This window comes from Gossypium hirsutum, chromosome D11, assembly GCF_007990345.1.
Source record: "Gossypium hirsutum isolate 1008001.06 chromosome D11, Gossypium_hirsutum_v2.1, whole genome shotgun sequence".
NCBI classification, from domain to species: domain Eukaryota; kingdom Viridiplantae; phylum Streptophyta; class Magnoliopsida; order Malvales; family Malvaceae; genus Gossypium; species Gossypium hirsutum.
Genome location: NC_053447.1, coordinates 47,250,277 through 47,270,823, shown reverse-complemented (window position 1 = coordinate 47,270,823; position 20,547 = coordinate 47,250,277). Strand labels below are relative to the sequence as shown.

Sequence of the window (20,547 nt, the reverse complement as noted above, 5' to 3'; positions counted from 1 at the left end):
GGAAAGATTGGAGAGGTCACAAGTGGTCCCACTTAAGTTCCAATCTCCTAGACGGAATTTATTTAAACATAATAATCCCGAAAATATACCCTAAATCATTTATTCAAACATAAGAACAAGAAAAATTAAATATCTGATAAAATGAACGAGATTTGATTCTATTCAATTTTATCTCCCCAGTAATGTTTCAAACGTCGAACATTAACTCGAAAATTACCTCACTTACCTTGAAGTTCCACAACTCTGTATGGATAGACTCGAAGAATCATAAGTGGACCGGACCAATGTGATTTTAACTTACCTGGAAAGAACCTTAATCTACAATTGAATAACAATCCTTGCTGACCTACTTCAAATTATCGAACTCGAATGTGCTTGTCATGCCATTTCTTGAGTCTCTCCTTAAGTAATTTGGCATTCTCGTACGAAGACATTTGAAATTCTTCTAACTCGTTAAGTTGAAGCATCCATTTCTCTTTAGCATTTTTAAGATCCATGTTGAGTCGTTGTAGAGCCCAATAAGCTTTGTGTTCTAACTCTAAGGGTAGATGGCAAGCTTTCCCAAAGACTAACCTATAGGGTGACATCCCTAAAGGTGTATTGTATGCTGTCCTATAAGCCCATAAAGTATCATCCAGTCTTTTGGACCAATCTCGTCGGTTCGGGCAAACTACCTTCTCAAGTATGCCTTTGATCTCTTTATTTGCCAGTTGCCCATTCGTCTGCGGATGGTAAGCTGTAGTGACCTTGTGCTTCACTCCATGTTTATCTAATAACCATTTCAACCACTTGTTCACAAAATGGGACCCTTCATCACTAATGATGGCTTTTGAGGTTCCAAACCTTGTGAACACATGTTTCTACAAAAACTTCATTACAACCTTAGCATCGTTTGTCGGATATGCCTTTGCCGTAACCCACTTAGACATATAGTCTACTGCTACTAATATGTACTTGTGACCAAAAGACGAAGGGACAGGATCGAGAAAGTCAATACCCCAAACATCGAATAATTCTACCTCAATGATGTTTGTTCGAGGCATCTAATTTATGTTGGTGACATTTCTGACCCTTTGACATCAATACAACTCTTTACGTAAGCATATGCATATTTGAATAGTGTTGGCCAAAAGAATCTGGCTTGCAATACCTTGACTGCAGTATGTGTACCTCCGAAGTGTCCCCCACTCAGAGCTGAGTGACAATGGTATAAAATCTTATGTACTTCATCTTCTGCCATGCATCTCCTGATCATTTGATCTGCACACTTTTTAAACAAATACGGTTCTTCCCAGAAATAGTACTTGATGAATCTTCGATAGAAACCAACGTGGCCGAAAAAGCTCCTAACACCCTTTACAGATATTGGAGGTGGGAGTTTCTCAATAACATCTACCTTTTCTTTATCTACCTCGATTCCATGTCTTGTTATCCGATGCCCTAGAACAGTACCTTCTCGTACCATGAAATGACACTTTTCCTAGTTAAGTACAAGATTTGTTTCTTTGAATCGCCTTAGTACCTTGGCTAGATTGGCTAGGCAATCATCATATGTATCTCCGAATACTGAAAAATCATCCATAAAAACTTCCAAATATTTCTCAACCATGTCAGTAAAAATAGACATCATACATCTTTGAAATGTAGCAGGTGCATTACATAACCCAAATGGCATGCGCCTAAATGCAAATGTACCGTACGGAAAGGTGAATGTTGTCTTGTGTTGATCTTCCGATGCTACTGTCATCTGATTATACCCCGAGTATCCATCGAGAAAATAGTGATAGTCTCACCCTGCGAGTCTATCCAGCATCTGGTCCAAAAATGGTAAAGGAAAGTGATCTTTCCTAGTTGCCTTGTTCAGCTTTTGGTAATCGATGCAAATTCTCCATCTCGTAACCGTTCTAGTTGGTATCAACTCATTATTCTCGGTTTCAATGACAGTGATACCTCTTTTTTTTGGCACGCACTAGACTGGACTTACCCATGAACTATCTGAGATGGGGTAAATTATACCCGCATCTAACCATTTGATGATTTCTTTCTTAACTATGTCCTTTATGATAGGATTCAATCTTCATTGTCCATCAATCGCCCCTTTTTCGCCATCTTCTAAGATAATCTTGTGCATGCATACAAATGGACTAATTCTGTGAATATCGGCTATGGTCCATCCGGTAGCCTTCTTGAATTGTTTCAACACCAGGATGAGTTTCTCTTCTTGCTTAATAGTTAATTCTGCTGAAAAAATCACAGACAGAGTAGAAGAGTTACCTAAATAAACATATTTCAAATGTGAGGGAAGTACCTTCAGTTCTAATTTAGGTGGCTCCTCGATTGGCTCTTTTGGTTGGGCATAATCTCTCTAACTCCAAAGATTCAAAGTGGGATTGTAGATTAAATCCCCTTTGGTTAGCTTCTAGCAAAGCTAAGTATTCATCCTCCTCTTCGTCATTTGGAGGAATTGATGTCAAAATTTGTTCCAATGGGTCTTCAACATAATTGATTTCCTTCTCCACGATTAAATCCTCTAAATCAAACACTGCAGAACAATCATCAATTGTGTCAGGAAATCGCATGGACTTAAAAACGTTAAATGTTACTTGATCATCCTGAACACGCATAGTAAGCTCGCCCTTCTACACATCAATAAGGGTCCTTCTGGTTGCTATGAATGGTCTTCCTAGGATGATTGGCACCTCTTTGTCTACTTCAAAGTCTAGAATCACAAAGTTAGCAAGAAAGATAAATTTGTCTACACGTACCAATACGTCCTAAATTTTTCCTTCTAGATGTGCTAAGGATCGATCTGCTAATTGAAGTGTAACCATAGTAGGTCTAACTCTTCCTATCCCCAACTTCCTAAATATTGACATGGGCATCAAGTTGATACCCGCACCAAAGTCACATAATGCCTTACCACAATATGTTGCTCCAATATTGCGAGGTATGGTAAAACATCCAGGATCCTTCAATCATGGGGGTAGTTTTTCTTGAAGATATGCACTGCATTCCTTCGTTAGGGCTACCGTCTCAAATTCCCCAAGCCTTCATTTTTCAGACAGGATATCCTTCATGAATTTGATGTAGTTCGACATTTGTTCAAGTGCTTCAACCAATGGGATGTTGATATAAAGTTGCTTAAGTACGTCTAGGAACTTCTTGAATTGAATTTTCTTCTTCTGCTTCTGCTTCTGAAGTCTTTGAGGGTAGAGTGGTGGAGGTTTCTTTACTGGAACTAGTTGATTCATTTTCTGTGTCAATTCTGCATCTAACGGAGTTATTAGTTTATCAGAATTAGCTGGTTCAGAAGTTACCTTGTCAGATTTTGCAAATTCAATTTCTGGTGAAACTAGAATTTCAACACTAGGTTGAACTTCCTCTGAGTTGTGAGCATCATCTGGCTCCTTTTCAACTTCAATGGAATTGGGCTATAAAGTCTTTCTGCTCCTCAATGTTAATGCTTTACAATGCTCCTTCCCTGGATTCCTTGAATTCTCCGTATCACAAGGTAAAACACCTTGTGGTCGGTTTCTGACTTTAGTTGCAAGCTGGCCCACTTGATTCTCCAAATTCCTTAGAGAGGCATCACTTTTTTGCCATGTATGCCTTCAATAGATTCTCTAGGCTATTGGATGGTTCAACTTGGGTTGGTTTCTGAGCTTGTTAAGAAAAACTAGGTGGCTGGGTCAATCTAGGTTGGAGATAATTGTTACTGGTTCTTGCCCCTTGGTTACTCCAGGAAAAATTCGGGTGGTTTCGCCGTGATGGTATATAGAAATTGGATTGCAGCTCTTGCCTTCCTCAATTTTGGTTCTGGTTACCCATGTAATACACAGATTCTGGGTTCAATGGACATTTTTCGAACAAATGTCCTTTCCCACAATAAGCACAAGCTATATTTTAAATTGATTCAGTGGTTGTGCTACAAAACTATTACACCCATTAGTAGTAAGATTTTTTAACATTGAGGATATTGATGATACTTGAGATGCGAGTGAAGGAAGAGCGTCTATTTCATGTATTCCAGCGACTAGTCTTCCTGACGCTGCTCGATTGGTTGGCCATTGATAATTGTTGCTGGCAATCCTCTCAATGATTTCATAAGCCTCATTATAAGACTTAGAAAGGAGAGCACCATTAGCAGAAGCGTCCACTACCATCCTCGTGTGAGCATTGAGACCATTATAAAAGGTCTCAAGTTGTATGCAATGTGGGATTCCGTGATGAGGGCACTTCCGTAATAATTCTTTTTACCTTTCTCATGCCTCATATAATGACTCATCATCCATTTGTTGGAGAGTAGTGATCTCTTTCCTCAACTTAGCATTCCTGCTAGGCGAGAAATACTTTATAAGGAATTTTTTTGCTAACTCTTGCCATGTTGAAATTAAGTTTGGTGGTAATGAGTTCAACCAAGCTCGAGCTCTATCCCTTAGTGAATATGGGAATAGCTTCAATTGTAATGTATCTTCGGGTACTCCGGCTAACTTGAAAGAATCGCTCACCTCTATAAACAATCTTAAGTTTAGGTGAGGATCTTCGGTAGGCATTCCACTGAATTGGCCCACTATCTGAAGCATCTGGAACATGACTGGCTTCCACTCGAACTATTGTACCTCAATTTTGGGTCTCCAAATACCCGGATTAAGATAATGAAATACTGGCACGGCATACTGTCTTAAAGCTCTATCCCTATCATGAGCAATAATGATAGGATTTTGAGCAAGATTTGCTCCGTTTCCTTGATTCAAAATTTCAAAGTTCATCTGTTCAGTCCTTCTCGGACTTGCTTGTCTTTTTCACTGTCGAAAAGTTCGTTCAATCTCAGGGTTTATAGGGACTAAATCAATGATTTGGTCAATATTCATAAACACCTGAAATAATCACAGAAAAATTAACTAAGTTAAAATTTGAACATAAAAATAAACCAAAATGCAAAACTAAAAACTTCACAAATAATGACTTTTTAAAAACACAGTGCTCGGCAACGGTGCCAAAAACTTGGAACGACAGAAATGTGCAAGTGTACACAATCGCAAAAAGCAATAAAGTGACAAGTAAATGTTGAGTTATCGTACCCACAGGGACTGTGAAAAGAATTATTTATGAATGCTATTTAAAACACTTTGGTGAAGAAAAATACTTTGTTTGAAGAGGGTGATTAAACACTAAGATTTTAAACTAAGTAAACTAAATAAATAAATCTCAAATACATGATTTCAAAATACGATTTTAATCAAGTTGACATAATTGTGTTAGATTAATTACATTTCTTAACTTAGAATTATTAAACTCATGTTTATATTGTTATGAATAAGTTTACGGGAACTCAGTTATTTGCTAACTTATGAAAATACTCACCTACCAAAATCCATTTATCTCTTGATTATATCCCTATGTCAATTCAATCGATTAAACAATTCTTAATAGGCAAACATGTTATTGCACATACATACTTATTAAATGGAAATAATCTCTTGTACATATCCCTATGTCAATTCAAAAAATTAACTCAATTTAATAAGCCCATAAAAGACTATGTGAGGTAACAAAGTATCCTTACCTTGAAACAGTTTAATCACAATAATCTTGCAAGTTATGCAAGGAAACTATATCGTCAAATACCGTTGCTAATCTAACCCTCAGTTACCTTGGATGATTAAACATGAACTGATTAAGTATTGTGTCCATTAATAAAAATTTCAATCCATTTAAATAATTAATTCATTAGTTACCTAACAATTGTAATGCAAGAATAACTTCGTCATGATTTTACTTAATCGAGCATCTTACCCAGGCCTATAACAACATAAACACAATTTCAATAATTTTAACAAACGAAATGCAATCAACCTAACACGAATTAAATTCAAGCTAAATTGATTAAATTAATCATTCCAACAACATCAATATTCATAGATATGCTCAGCATAACAACAACATAAATTAAAGAGATAGGGAATAAGAATCAAATCCGATGTTTTGTTGTGGCTTGACTAGTTGCTCCGTTCTTCCTTCTCCATTGTCCTCGTCGACCAAGGCTGCTATGAACACTTAATTGCTGCTCCAAATAGCTGATGAATTCCCCATTTCCAAGAGGAGAAATCAACAACAGAGCAAGGAAATTTTGGAATGGAAAAGAAGAGTGAAAGTGGAGAGAAGAGAGGAAAGATGTGAATGCTTGAGGTGTGTTTTTCAAATGACCAGCCTTAGGGGGTTTTTATAGATGAGGAGGGCTGCTAAAAATAGCTAAAATTATCAGCCAAAGAGCCCACTCTTGGCCGGCCACACATGTGGCAAGGTTGATAGTTTCAACTTTGCTAATTTAGGCTTAGGGAAAATCTATAAAGCCACCAATTGTGGAGGGGTTTGAATGCAACTTGAACAAGTCTTCAATGGCCTCTTTGCAAGCTTAAATAATTAGCTAATAAGCTGATTTGGGTCAGCTCTTGGGACGGGTTTTAGGCTGTCCATTTCTTGGTCGGTTCAGTTCACTCGGTTCAGTTCAATTGGATCACTTTTTCATAATTAATTAATAATAATTTATTAATCCAAATTAAATTGAATATAAATTAAAATTAATTATATTATGAATTAATACATATAATTTTGGACCGTCTTAGGCTGAAATTTAGTTCTCCTCGATACTTCAAATTGCTTCTCAGTTTTGCGCTTCTAGTAGTGTCTGTTGAGCCATTTTTCGCCCTTTGTGCAAATCTGTCGAAAATAACCAAAATTCATAAAAAATAATTATAAAATTAACTAAAATTCAACATGTTCATATTTTAAGTGCACTTTAATTATTTTGTAAAAATTAATTATTTTTTCAACAAGAATTTTATCAAAACTGTATGATTTTAAGTTAAAAAAGATATGTAAAAATGTGTAAATTTTCGTGTTTCCACTAAGCTATTTAAGCTTAATTATTTTTATCATGTTATTTTGTAGTTAACTGTTGCAGATGATTTGAAGGATCGACATCAAAGCTCGCACTATCTATTTACTTTTGGTAGTTTTTATATCTCTTTTTAGTTTGTGGCATGTATATAGGTTTTCCTGTAAAAAGGTTAATATTAGAAGTTTTGGAAGATATGAAAAGTTGTTTAGTACTTGTGGATGTGTTATGTAATGTTGAATGGTAAACTTTAATAGTATGTTTAGAAGATAATAGTGTGGTTGGTTATGAAAGTTGAGTTGAGGTGTGTTAATGGATAAAGTTTTGGTGTAATGTTTGAATGTTTGGTTATAATTTAGGTACCTATAAATGGTACATTGGTTAGAAGTTTAAGTTAATAATTTTGATATGTTTTAATTGTATGTGTTGATTTTTTTGGTCATGTGATGGTTTGTGTTTTAGGTGTACTTTATTGGGAAAGTTTCGGCTTGATTTTAGCTTGTTTAAGTGATTAATTTGGAAGCACATGGCCTAGAACACGGGCTACCACATGACCGTGTGCCACATCCAGTCACCCTACATGGTCGTGCGTGTTCTGTTAGTTTTAGTGTAGGTTTGACATGGCCTGAGATAGGGCGATGTGTCTCAAGTCAGTGACTTACATGAGCTAACACACGACCTGCAACACGACCGTATAAGTCAAGTCAGTGAGTTACACGATATATGACACGAGCTGGAACACGATCATGTGTCCTTACTTCGAATTCTCACATGGTCTGAGTTGTGTCACACGACTATGTGACCCCTGTGTTCCAAATTTTCAAGTTTTTCCTAAATTTATGTTTTGATTCAATTTGATCCCTAATTGCTTTCAAAGTAATTTAGGGCCCCGTAAACCCTAATTAAGGCCCATGTGAATATTTACTCTATGAATTGATATATGTTTATAAATTAATTGAATATTTGTTCTAAATTAAGACAAATTGTTCTGTTTGGTTCTGTAACACTCTGATCCTTAATCCAGCAACGGAGACGGGATATGAGTGTTACAGAGATTTTCTCAATTGGCACTTTGCTTTATTTTTCTACAAGCTCAAAAAATTTATACTTACTATACCATACAATTCCTTAGTTCACTCATTTTGTTTCTCTTTTGAAACCACATTAATGTGTCTACCTAATCCCTCAATATCAATGGTCAGATGTCTAAATCCATGCAAGGACCAAGAATTTAAAGGATCAAATAAATTATTTATGAGGCTAAGGGTTTTATTAACGGTTTATCTAGAAAATGGATTAAGGCTCAAATTAGACACTAGGTAATTATTTACTGGATAACTTTTTGTCTCGAAAAATTGTCTACCAAGTAATGTCTTAGGTTTTCCCTACCTAATTCCATACATGGATTAAATCGGTCAAGTCTATCAATTTCTACCACCTATAATTCAATTAAACATGTATGTTATTTATAAATCTATTAATCATGTGATATACTTAACATCTTTAATATATTCACAGTGTAATAGGTTGAACTATTTAGTCTAAAATTAGAAAATTTAGAATCAATTATTATCAAACTAAATTTATAGTTTATTTGCAAAATCCTATTAATATGCTCCTAACCAATCACTTGTATTTCTACATGCTCCTAACATCTTCCTCCAAGTCTCCTTCAGGATCTTCCTCACCTTCCGATTCCTTCTCTTCCTTTGTTTTGCTCGGTTCAGCCTTTACCACGTACTTAGCTGCTGGAAACTGTGGTAGATTCAGCCTGTTTTTCCTTGCATAGTCCTCATACATTGGTCCAACTTCTTGCATCCAGTGGACTATCCATTCCAAATTGGATAGTGCATTCTCGACTAGATGTGGTTTTATCTTTATTGCCCTTTTTTTGTTTCCTATTACCTATAAGATACTCCATACTTGGTTCCCATATTGGAAACTTTATTGGTTGTAAGACACGACCTGGTCATCCCATTAGCACCTTTGTTTGTCGAAATAAGGCTGTCACTAAGTGCGAGAAAAGTAATTCTACTTCATTCTTTCTTGTGCATTGAAGCATACTCTAATAAATCCATGTCCTCACACAATGTCTTTCCTTCTTTAAAATCACATACAACAATGTTGTCTACAAAGTATTGACATTGGACATGTCTGTCATTGGGCAAATTCCTAGGGCTGATAAATTTCAACAACATTCGGGCCATCGACGTTCACTTTTCCTAAGAGAATGATATGGGATAGTCTATTTCTAAGTGCCATTTCCACTCACTGTTTCCGTTCATTAGGAGATGAATTACATCATCCGTATTTTCTCTTAGGAAATACATCGATCAGTTCATTTTACAAAATCATAGAGATATATTGGAACGTCGTAATATATCGCTATCTCGGGAGGTGAGATAGAAATTTCCTTCCCTTGATCTAGCAACCACATCTGTGGTACATCCATTGATCTATTTGCATTCGCCTCCTTTAACGCAACTTAAAATTCATGCAAACCAAAATGTACACCGGATTTGTAACACCCCATTTTTAGTGAAATCAGAATAGTGGTTTTGGGAGCACAGATTTGACATAAAAGATTTATTTTATTATTATTTTAATGTTTACAACATGTTAGTATCACCGTATAAAAATTTTGTTAAGAAAATTTATCGTTTACATGCTTAATTCGATAAAAAAAGGACTAAATTGCAAAAAGTGCAAAATTAGAGTTTTATAGGCTAAAAGCACTAAATAGCTATGAAACATAAATTTTTGAGCACTTGGATGGTAAATAGACCATTTTTAATTTGAGTGGACAAAGATGGACATTAATTAGATGAATTTTAAGGTTTATAATAAAGGTTATATATGTAATTTAATAAATAAAAACAAATTAAGTAAAACAAAGTCAAATTTTCTTCTTCATTTCATCTTCTTGCTGAAATTCAAGGGAGGAAAAACATCATTTTAGGGTATATAGCATTCAGTCAAGTCTCTTTGTACATTTAAGTGATTTTTGGTCCCGTTTCTAATGATTTCTATGTTTTTGAAGTTGTTGTAGCTTAATCTAGCTGGCCCAGGGACTAATGATTTCTAAGGTTTTTCCATGAATGAATTCATGTTGTTTTTGATGTTTGATGAAAGAAAATGGTTAGTTGTTTTTAGATAAATAACTTTTATTAAGTGATTTTTGATAAAATTGTAATTTAAAGATTAAATTGAAAAATAGAAAAATATAGATGGTGAAATTATGAAAAATATGAAATTTAGGGCTTTCTAAGGACCTACATGAAATTCGGCTATGGTGGGTTGAGGTTGAATTGAATGAATTTTCATTTTTATGAGCTAGGGACTAAAAATGTAATTTTACTAAAATGTGAATTTGGACTGAATTGAATAGAATAGTTATTAAATTGATCAAATTTATTCATTTAGATCAAGATAGATCACGTATGGATCTAGATCGAGGCAAGGAAAAAGCTTGGGATTAATTGACTCAATATCTACGTTTATCGTTGAAGGGTATTTCGGTCATTTTAACCTTCGGGGGTATTTTGGTCATTTTACCTTTCCGGGGTATTTTGATCATTTTACCTTTCGGGGGTATTTCGATCATTTTACCCTTCAGGGGTATTTCGGTTATTTTACCCTTCAGGGTTATTTCGGTTATTTTACCCTTTGAAGGTATTTCGATGATTTTATCCTTCGGGATATTTCGGTCAGTTTACCCTCCGAAATTATTTTGGTCATATTACCCTATGGGGATATTTTGGTCATAACAGTGTAAATGGGCCCAAGGCCCATTACTCGACCCAAGTGGGCCCACACGCTTGTGCGGCCCGCTCAGCCCAGATTTCGCCACGGCTATGAGATCTACATAACCGAGTCCAGTATTTGCCACAAATTGTGGATTTCATCCGTATGGGGCCCACAAGCCCAATGAGCCCACTCGGGCCATTTCGGCCCCAACGTGGCCCATTACGGTCTAAGCCCATGGAAATGCTTATGGAGGCCTCTACAGTTTATCGCCCATGATTCACAGGTTTTTCTTTCCATACGAGCGATCGCACACTCGTGTGGTCTGAACGCCGTATTTTGGCTTTTTGGCTTTTGTCGTTCTACAGTTACAATGGGGTGGTTACACACCTGATGCGATTTGCAGATTCCCTTCGTTCCGAACACTCTTATTCCAAAAATAAATGATCATCGCACCCTTGGTTCCCAGGCAATGTGCCAATCAACCTCGACCACCACCAGTTAGGAATGAAACAATGCAGGTTGGAGAAAGCAACGAAAACCTTGAAAACCTCGCCAATCTCCCATCGAGAATAAGGAACAAATGAGATGGATTATATATATCTCTCCACAACAACAACCTCCCCAAATCCCAATATTCTCTCCTCAAATCTCTCTATGACCAATTCAAACTCCATTTAGCAGTATTTCAATCCAACTCTACCACCCACACGAATTAGGCAGCAAAATAAATACTCCTTTTTTGATGCATCACCACTCGAACCTTAGACCCCATGTACACTCCACACGCCCCTTACCACTAGACCAACAACTCCTTTGTATCATAAAACAAACACTATTATTTATAAGGTCTATATGCCAATGTCCAGATTCATTTAAGAGCAAAACTAAAAATTCTGCAGAAGCCAAAACTTGAACCCAGGCTTCTCAAACACTCTGAAACACTGCTAAATCACTTAACCACTGAAGCAGACATTCATTTATGTCACTTCCTTGCACAACTAAATATTTATGTGCAGTCTCCTAACTGGTCCCTTGTTCAAAACCTATTTCTTCTAGGCCCAAAAGTCGGGGTGTTACAACAAGGAATGAGCACTTCCGACTTCCTTTCATTGCCAAAATGTGGGATATACTTCTTAGATGGCTAGTCTTGGTAAAATCAAATTGCTATTGCACAGAGGATTAAGAGAAAACAACTTTCAACTGTCCCTTTGGTACTTTTTCTTTTTGCCTTATGCCTTTTGGTCTTTGCAACGCACCAGCCACATTTCAAAGGTGCATGATGGCAATATTCTTGGATATCATTAAAGATTCTTTAGAGGTTTTTATAGATGATTTCTTAGTCTATGGGAATGATTTTTATCATTGCACTAACAATTTGTTAAAGTATTGCAGCGATGTGCAGACACATATCTTGTTCTAAATTGGGGAAAATGTCATTTCATAGAAACTGAAGGCATTGTATTAGGCCATTGAATCTATAGTCAAAACATTGAAGTAGACCAAGCTAAAGTGGAAATCTTTGAGAAATTACCTCCACCGACAAATGTGAAAGGTATTCACAGTTTTCTTGTGTAATCGGGGTTTTATCGAAGATTTATTACAGATTTCTCAAAAATTGTAAAGCCCTTATGCTCATTACTAGAACAGAATAAAAAATTCCTCTTTGACGATGCATGTCCGGATGCATTCATTCATTTAAAGACGCAGCTAGTAAATGCACTCATTTTCCTTGCACCAGATTGATCTCAATATTTTGAAGTTATGTGCGATGCAAGACACTTTGCTATGGTTGCTATTCTAGGACAACGCAAGGGAATTGTTGGTTGTAGTCTCTGCTTTCGATAAGTTTCGTTCTTATCTTGTTGGCGCAAAGGTTACCGTATTTACTGATCACTCAGCGTTGAGATATCTTTTTGTGAAGAAGGATGCAAAAGCAAGATTGATACGCTAGATCTTACTGTTGCAAGAATTCGACATCGAGATAAAAGACCTCAAGGGTTCAGAGAATCAAGTTGCAAACCATATATCTTGATTGGAAGTTGGCAGTGAAGATGGAAACATACTTCAAATTGTCGATGCATTCCCAGATGAAAATTTATTTACTGTAGATGCAACCCCTTGGTATGTGGATTTGGTTAATTATCTAGTGTGTGGAAAACTCCTATTGTGTGTCACAGGCCATAAAAAAAAGATTTCTTCGTGAAGTAGTGAAGTATCATTGGAACGAGCTGTATTTATTCAAGGTATGTAATGGAAACATTATTCGGCGTTGTGTTTCGGAAGAGGAGATGCTTTCAATCATGAAACATTGTCATGATGCTCCTTATGGAGGTCATTTTAGTGGCATGTGAACGACTACTAAGGTTCTCTAATAAAGATTCTACTAGCCTTCATTATTCAAAGACGCCTACAATTTTGTGAATCAATGTGATAGGTGTCAGACTGGATGATGCATTATGGGCATTCTGAATAGCATACAAAACACCATTAGGGATGTCACTGTATCAATTGGTTTTTGGGAAGTATGTCACTTGCCAGTTGAACTGGAGCACAAAGCAATGTGGACAATTAGACTAGTGAACATGGACTACGAAGCTACTGGAAAGAAAAAGTTGTTGGATATCACTAATCTAGAGGAGATTAGGCGAAATGCTTATGAAAACGCTGCAATTTACAAGGAAAAAACCAAACGATGAAATGATAGAATTATTTTACAACGACAATTTATCGCGGGTCAACAAGTTTTATTATTCAATTCTAGACTGAACTACACCTGGGTAAATTGCGCTCTCATTGGTCTGGACCTTTTGAAGTTGTTGTAGTATTTCCTCATGGTGCAGCACAATCAGAGATTTACATGATGGACACTAGTTCAAAGTGAATGGCCAGCAATTGAAACATTATTTTGGGAATATTGATCAAAAGTAGCTAGAGACCATTAAATTGGTCAAAAATTTTTAATTTTTATGGAGTTTATTATTAAGTAATTTTATTTTATTTTTGTTTTTGTTCAAGTTTGTTTTACTTTTTTTATATTTGCAGCATAATTAGGTACCATTGTCGATGCACTTAGGCTTTATTGTCAATGCAATTCATACTATTGTACTGTCACGTATAACTCACCACAAATGAAGGGTAGATCAGAATTTTTAGATCCCACCGTTGATCAAAAGTGACTTAGCCGTTTGATTTTTCTGAACGGGTGCAATTCTCATTGGACTTATTTATTCTATCTAGCTTTATATCTCTTCACATAAAAAATCATGCCTTTCCATCTTCTTCTTTCACTCGCTAACCCCCTTCACTTTGCTGACTGTAACACATACAGAGCAGTAATTTTTATTCACTTTCTCTTCCCTATGCCTGTACCTTTACAAATTTAAACCATCTTTACTCCACAAAATAAACAAAATATGGCAAGAACGAGAGGATCGATCAAGAAAGCCACCAAGCCTAATGAAGAACAGTCATCCTCTACAACTATAATTCGTAAACCAGAATCCTCCGTGCCAATGGAGAAAAAGGAGTCAGTGATCATTTTAACAAAAGCGGCCAAGGACCAATTTCAAAACAACATTTTGAAGCGAAACTTCCACCCAAAACAGGGCATTCTCCTTTTGCAACAGCAAGACTTGAGCAAGCAAGTCTACAAAACCATCTCTAAGCTGAAGTGGGAGACTTTCTGTACTCGTCCCAGAAGCTATTCTTCTTCATTGGTACATGAGTTTTACACTAACCTTTATGACCAAGAGTTAGAGTTTATCTTTGTTCGAGAAGGCTTAATCTCATGGGATGCTAAAAAAAATTAATGAGTTGTACAACACTAAAGTATATGAACACTCTGAGTTTATTGAGGATATCACATACGAAAAAAATGACTTGTTGGTGAAGAATTTATGTGTCGAAGGAGCGTTGTGGATGTGTTCACATCAAAAGAATTATATGATGCACTACCGCTTCCTAACACTACAAAGTAAAATTTGGTTTCATTTTGTCAGCTGTAGGCTATTGCCCTCTACTCACAGCACCACAGTCAATCTCAATAGGATGTACCTAATACATTCAATTGTCAAGGGCAGAAAGATTGATGTTAGCTCAGTACTCCACCAGGAAATTGCTAACTGTGCCGTAAGGCAAACTGGAATTTTGGTTTTCCCATCGTTGGTGATGTTACTGTGCCGACAGAAAGGGATCCTGCCCCGTAATGATGAAAAGGTCCTGGAGAATAAGGAACCAATAAATGAAGGCCCTATTGAAAGAATGACACGTGGCAAGAATACACTAACAATAAAGGAGGCAGAGACCAGCAAGACAAGGAAGGGCAAAACCAAGGCAGAAAGCAAGGAAACAAACCTGACTGCAGAGACATCATTGTTGCACAAAATGCAGGATATCTAGAAGTTGGCCAATTCCATCAGCAATAAGCAAATCAAGCTTGTCACTAAAATAAAGGATATGGACAGATCAAAAAATTTGTTCGACACTTATACCAAGGTCTATAACAACTCTATTGTAGCCGTATTAACTCAGTTAAGCCCGAACCCACTCTCAAAATTTCTAGTGTTCCCACCAATCATTCGAGATTATGGACCCTCATCTGAGGAAGTTAACTTAGGGGACCGAGACAGATCGGTGGAATCCCCTTCCATTGTGCACGTCTCTGATGATAAGAGAGAAGAGGACTCAAGGGACATTGAGGAGTGTATGCGAAGGATTGATAACCTGGTCGAGGGTGACTTCATTGCTAGTCAAGCGACACTTGTTGTTGAGGAGGAAGTTGGTGTGGGAGAAGAGGAAGTCCGTGTTGCAGTTGTGAACGAGAAGCCAAGGAATAAAATATTGAGAAAGAAGCTATTGAGAAAAAAATCTACTGAGAACGTTGTCAATGCATCCGAGTTTGTGGGTACAACTACTAATAATATGAAATGAGATGAAGCTAGACTGGCAAAAGCTGCAGAGGTAACTAGTGAGGAGAACCACAACTCATTGGCAATAGTGGTCTATATCGAACCAGTCAAGGTGAGCCCTCCAACACAAGAAGCAGCTAATGATGTTGGGGCAGCGTCGAAAACTGAGGAGCGATTCAAGGACCATACGAAGCCCAAAGAAAATAAGAGAAAGAACTCCAAATACAAAAAGTGCAAGAAGGAGGAGAAAAAGAGGAGGAAGAAGAAATATCGTGCAGCCACATTGATGGCCGAGGAAAACTGAGTTAGTTTATTTTAAGTTTTAGTGTTAGTATTCATGCATTGCATGTAGCTATAATTTTCATTTTGTTAGTGCACATTGTCATTGCATTTTTATTGTCATTGCATTTTAATGTTAGTTCATTGGGGACAATTCAAACTTTATGTTTGGGGGAATGCATATGGGGTTTGGAAATACACCCACATTTCAAAAAAAAAATGAGTTTAATGAAGCATGCAAGGTTTATTTGTGGTTAATGCAAATGTGTTTGAAAATTTTTGTTACATTCGATGCTTAATTCTTGAATCATGTGAATTATCGATGAATAAGTTGGATAAATTTGACTGAATGTTGTATCTTCAATTCTTTGATGAATGATTGAGATTGCATTAGTAATGGATTATTAGTAGCATTCCTTGAATCTTGAATGAATCTGCCTTTTACAGCTGCTTATATATATAGTTATGAATAAGAGACACTCCAAAGTGGGTGTATTGTGAAATGTTAAAGAGGGAACACTCTAATGAAAGCGTTAGAAAAATGAATTTGGCCAAAAGCTGTTGATGCATGAGTGTGTGTCGGCAATTACGTACTCCATCGGGGTTTGTTACACTCCATTGTTACTTTTCAGGAACAAGGGTATAGTAATGCAACGATATCCCTTATTCACAAAAAAAACACATATATTGTACAATAAATGTTGTATTAGTTGATAGAATTTAGGATTTAAAGCATGATGTTGGTTTTGATGAACTGGCAATCTTATTCATTCATACTTATGTATTATCAACGAATATTCTATCATTTGAATGCAACGCATTCATTAGGATTTTAGGTGATTCAAGTTGCTAGAATGATCATTTGCTTTAGTGAATTCTTGTGTAGCCTTGCTAGTTTCTGTTTTACTTGAGGACAAGTAAAAACTCAAGTTTAGGAGTGTGATAGTACTACAAAGAAAATATGTTTTCTCTCCACTTATTGGTTAATTTGTCCCCATTTAATTATCTTGAGCACATATTTTAGCATTTTCAATTCAGTAAATTGCATTTTATAACTCAGTGGATCTTAACCTATTTTTCCTTAATTTCGTCATGTTTTGGTACTGATGTCGTTGCATGAGTATTTCCAGATTGTGCCCAGAATTGTCACCGCACTTGACAGCTGTGTAGATAAAAATAAAAATGTGTGATCTGTCCAGTCTGGTATAACTAACTTGTACGTACAGAGGCAGCATGATTTTGATGAAAGGACACCTTTGCTATTTGGAAGAATACAAATATTCACATGGAAAAAAGGAGGCTTTTTGAGGTATTATCTTTTCCAACCTATCTGTTGAAGCTTTTCGACGATATCAACTTAAGCCTTTTACGATTGAACCAACATGAAAGGGATACAGATTAGCTCTTGACAAGGAGCCCTGAGTGGGATACAAGAGGGAGTTGAGAGATCAAGTCAAGATTTTCTAGAAATAGTACTCTCCACTTGTTTCTTTTATATTTCTTTTCTAAACGCTATTGATTACTTTCTATTTCATGTTTGTACGGAAGTATACATGATTTTTGGGTTAAATGTTATTTTATTCAATCTTGCTTCTACTGTTTAATATTTGGGTTTGAATTTTTTTAGCATTGAAGTGTTATTGCGGTCACTGACAGTAGAAAGTGCAGCGACAGTTCAAGCTAACAAGCATGACAATGGAAGATGTTTGAGGATTAGAGGAATTTAATACACTTGTTCTTAATAGTGTTCCATTTCCATCATCGAAAGGTGTGGCTAATTTTCCATGTTTAGGTCTTAGATTAAACATATAAGTTAAGCTTGGTAAGATATTCATTGCAATTTAATACATCAACAAGCACCTATCCTTTTATACCTTGTGAGCACTTAGTACTCTGTTGAATGTTCACGTTGGGGATCCTAGTTTATCATTATCATATTTTATCTTATTGTTTTCAAGTTATTGCTTCGAAAACTAATTTATTGTACTAACATTGATAGACAAAAGACAACCATCCTCGTGGGACCAATATCCGGCAGACTCATATCTGTCTGCTATACTTGCATCGACAGTGTACGCTTACACATTATTGCTATGACATTAAACAACCGATAAATAACCATCATGAATTTATTTTATGTGAGCATCAGTAAGAATTATTGATGCAAATTATCTTATTACTCTGCAAGGTAGAGAGTATGTGTTATCCATGGAAATGAAGACCATGAATTCTTATGACTTAAGTGTATAAATCAATTATATTTATGTTGCATTGGTTCATGTACAGTTTAAGTTTATGTATTGTGCTGATAGTCATAGATTATATGTTACAAGCTTACTAGGAATTTATGCTTACCATGTGTTATTTTTCTATGTTTTATTGTGAATTAGAAGTTCGTTTGGGTTGGAAGCTTGTCGGAGATATATCACAGTATCCATCTGCTATATCGATAGATTATGTCATTTTTAAGTCTTGGTTATAATGGCATGTATAGGTGTTTTGGTTAATGTTGAAGTCATTATGTTTTTCCTTGTAAATTTGGTATTTTGAGTGATGAAATGGTGTTAAGTTGGCATGTATATATTTGGCCATCTAATGGTTGTTGTTTTGGTGTTTATGGTAATTATATGATGGAAGTTAAAATGGTTGTTAAACATGTTTGTTATAAATTGTCTTTTGGTATGTTTGAATATGGTGATTTGGTATATTGGTTATAAATGACATATATGGCTAATGGTGCTAGTTGTTAAATAGCATATTAGGTATTTTTAGTGTGAATTTGGTTAGCAAACAAAGTGGTAAGTTTTGGCATAAACTTAGTTGTATGTTAGTTGAACTTTTGGCCAAACTATGCATATGGTTATACATGTTTAATTGTAGTAATTGAGGTGCCTTTTAGGCATATCGATTGTATGCTTATGTACCTTAATTGGATAGCTCAATTATGTATGTTTTTAGTGCAATTTGAAGGCTTGTTTATATGTGGAAAATTAATTGTAGGTACATGCATGAATGGGTGAGAAAAATGGCTTGGAAATGGCCTATTTTTCATCCACACGGCCAGAGACACGGGCATGTGTCTCAGCTGTGTGTGCGACACGGTCGTGTGTCCCCTGTAGCTTTCAAAGGGTTACAAGTCAGGCAGTTACAAGGCCTAGCGCACGGCCTAGCACATGGGCGTGTGAGGCCATTTTGAAGGGTACACAGCCTGACACATGGGCGTGTGGCTTGGCCTTGTGACTTAGAGAGTTACACTGGCATGGACACGGCCGTGTGTCCCTACTTCGAATGTCCACACGGCCTGAGACACGGACGTGTGTCTTACTTGTATGAGTCACACGATCGTGTGACCCCTGTAGTTTGAAAATTTTCATTTTTTAAATATTCTCTAAGTTTTCAGTTTAGTCTCAACTTGTTTCTAATGTGTTTTTAGGGCTTCGAGGATTCGTTTAAGGGATAATATGTATGTTATTGATTGACTTTCTTATAATTGATGTTGTGATATTAAATGTTTAATATTTTTGATCATTTTGAATTGAAATCTCTGGCAATGCCTCTAACCCTATTCCGACAACGGATACATGTTAGGGGTGTTACATGATTAGTAGGGGTTGTACATATTTTTTTCCCATCGATAAAATTAGATCATCTCTCATGTTTTTCTTCTCAATGCGCTTATGCATTCAAAACCTCATTCTTGTAGAGGGACTTTTCATTGGACCGTTAAAAGGTTATGTTCTAGCTCATTTTCTCGGATATGGGTGTGGCTATTTGCTACAAATTCACTGTTGGAAAGATTACTATGCATGGTTGATAGCTTTAGAAAGAACATTGGTTTTCCCCCTACTTATTGGTTAAATTGTTCCCATTTAGTTATCCTTAGCATACATTTTAGCATTTTCAGTTTAGTAAAATGCATTTTATAACTCATTGAATCCTAGCCTATTTTATCCTTAATCTTGCTACCTTATTGCCAACCTGTACGAACAAGGACAAAATAATTTTAGGGAAATGACACCTATAATGTCATGAGAAGAAAAAGGGGCCTTTAGGAGTGGTTTTTCTCCATCGTCATCTTCATCATCCGACCTTAAAGCTTGCGGCCATGGCAGCTTAAACCTCTCACGGGTGAGCCAACGTGGAAACTAGATGTAGATTAGCTCCTGATGAGGAGACCTAAGTGCGCAACAAGAGGGAATAGAGAGATTCAATTGAGTTGTCTAGGGATAATATTCTCCATTCGAGTCTTTCTTATTTCTTTCTAAATACTGGTGATTACTCTCTGATTTCTAGTTGTATGGAATTACTGATGAATTCTTGGTGAAAATTTATCTTATTTAATCTTTCTTTTATTGTTTAATCTTGGGGTTTGAATATTTTTTTACACGAAAGTGTTATTGCAGTCACTGACACTGGAAAGTGCATTGACAGTTTGAGCCAACAAGCATTACAGCAAAAGTTGAGTGAGGATTAGAGGAATTTAGTCCACTTGTTCTTAATAGTGCCATTCTTCCATAATTGGAAGGTGAGGTTAATATGCATAGTTAAGTCTGAGATTAAATTGAGGAGTAACACTGAGTAAGATATACATTGAATTTTATAGCATCGACAATCACCTATACTTTTATACCTTGTGAGCACATAGTATTCTGCTGAAGATTCATGTTGGGGATCCCAGTTTATCATCATCATATTTTATTTTGTTGTTTTTAAAGT

The 20,547-nt window shown here is 36.2% G+C and overlaps 1 non-coding gene across 1 annotated transcript; it reads left to right on the top strand.

The window, feature by feature from the left end:
- The first annotated feature begins 4,218 nt into the window (after positions 1 to 4,218).
- On the top strand, positions 4,219 to 4,325 carry LOC121223937 (small nucleolar RNA R71). Its single transcript, XR_005921404.1, has one exon. It is a non-coding gene; the product is annotated as a small nucleolar RNA R71 (small nucleolar RNA).
- The last annotated feature ends 16,222 nt before the right edge of the window (positions 4,326 to 20,547 follow it).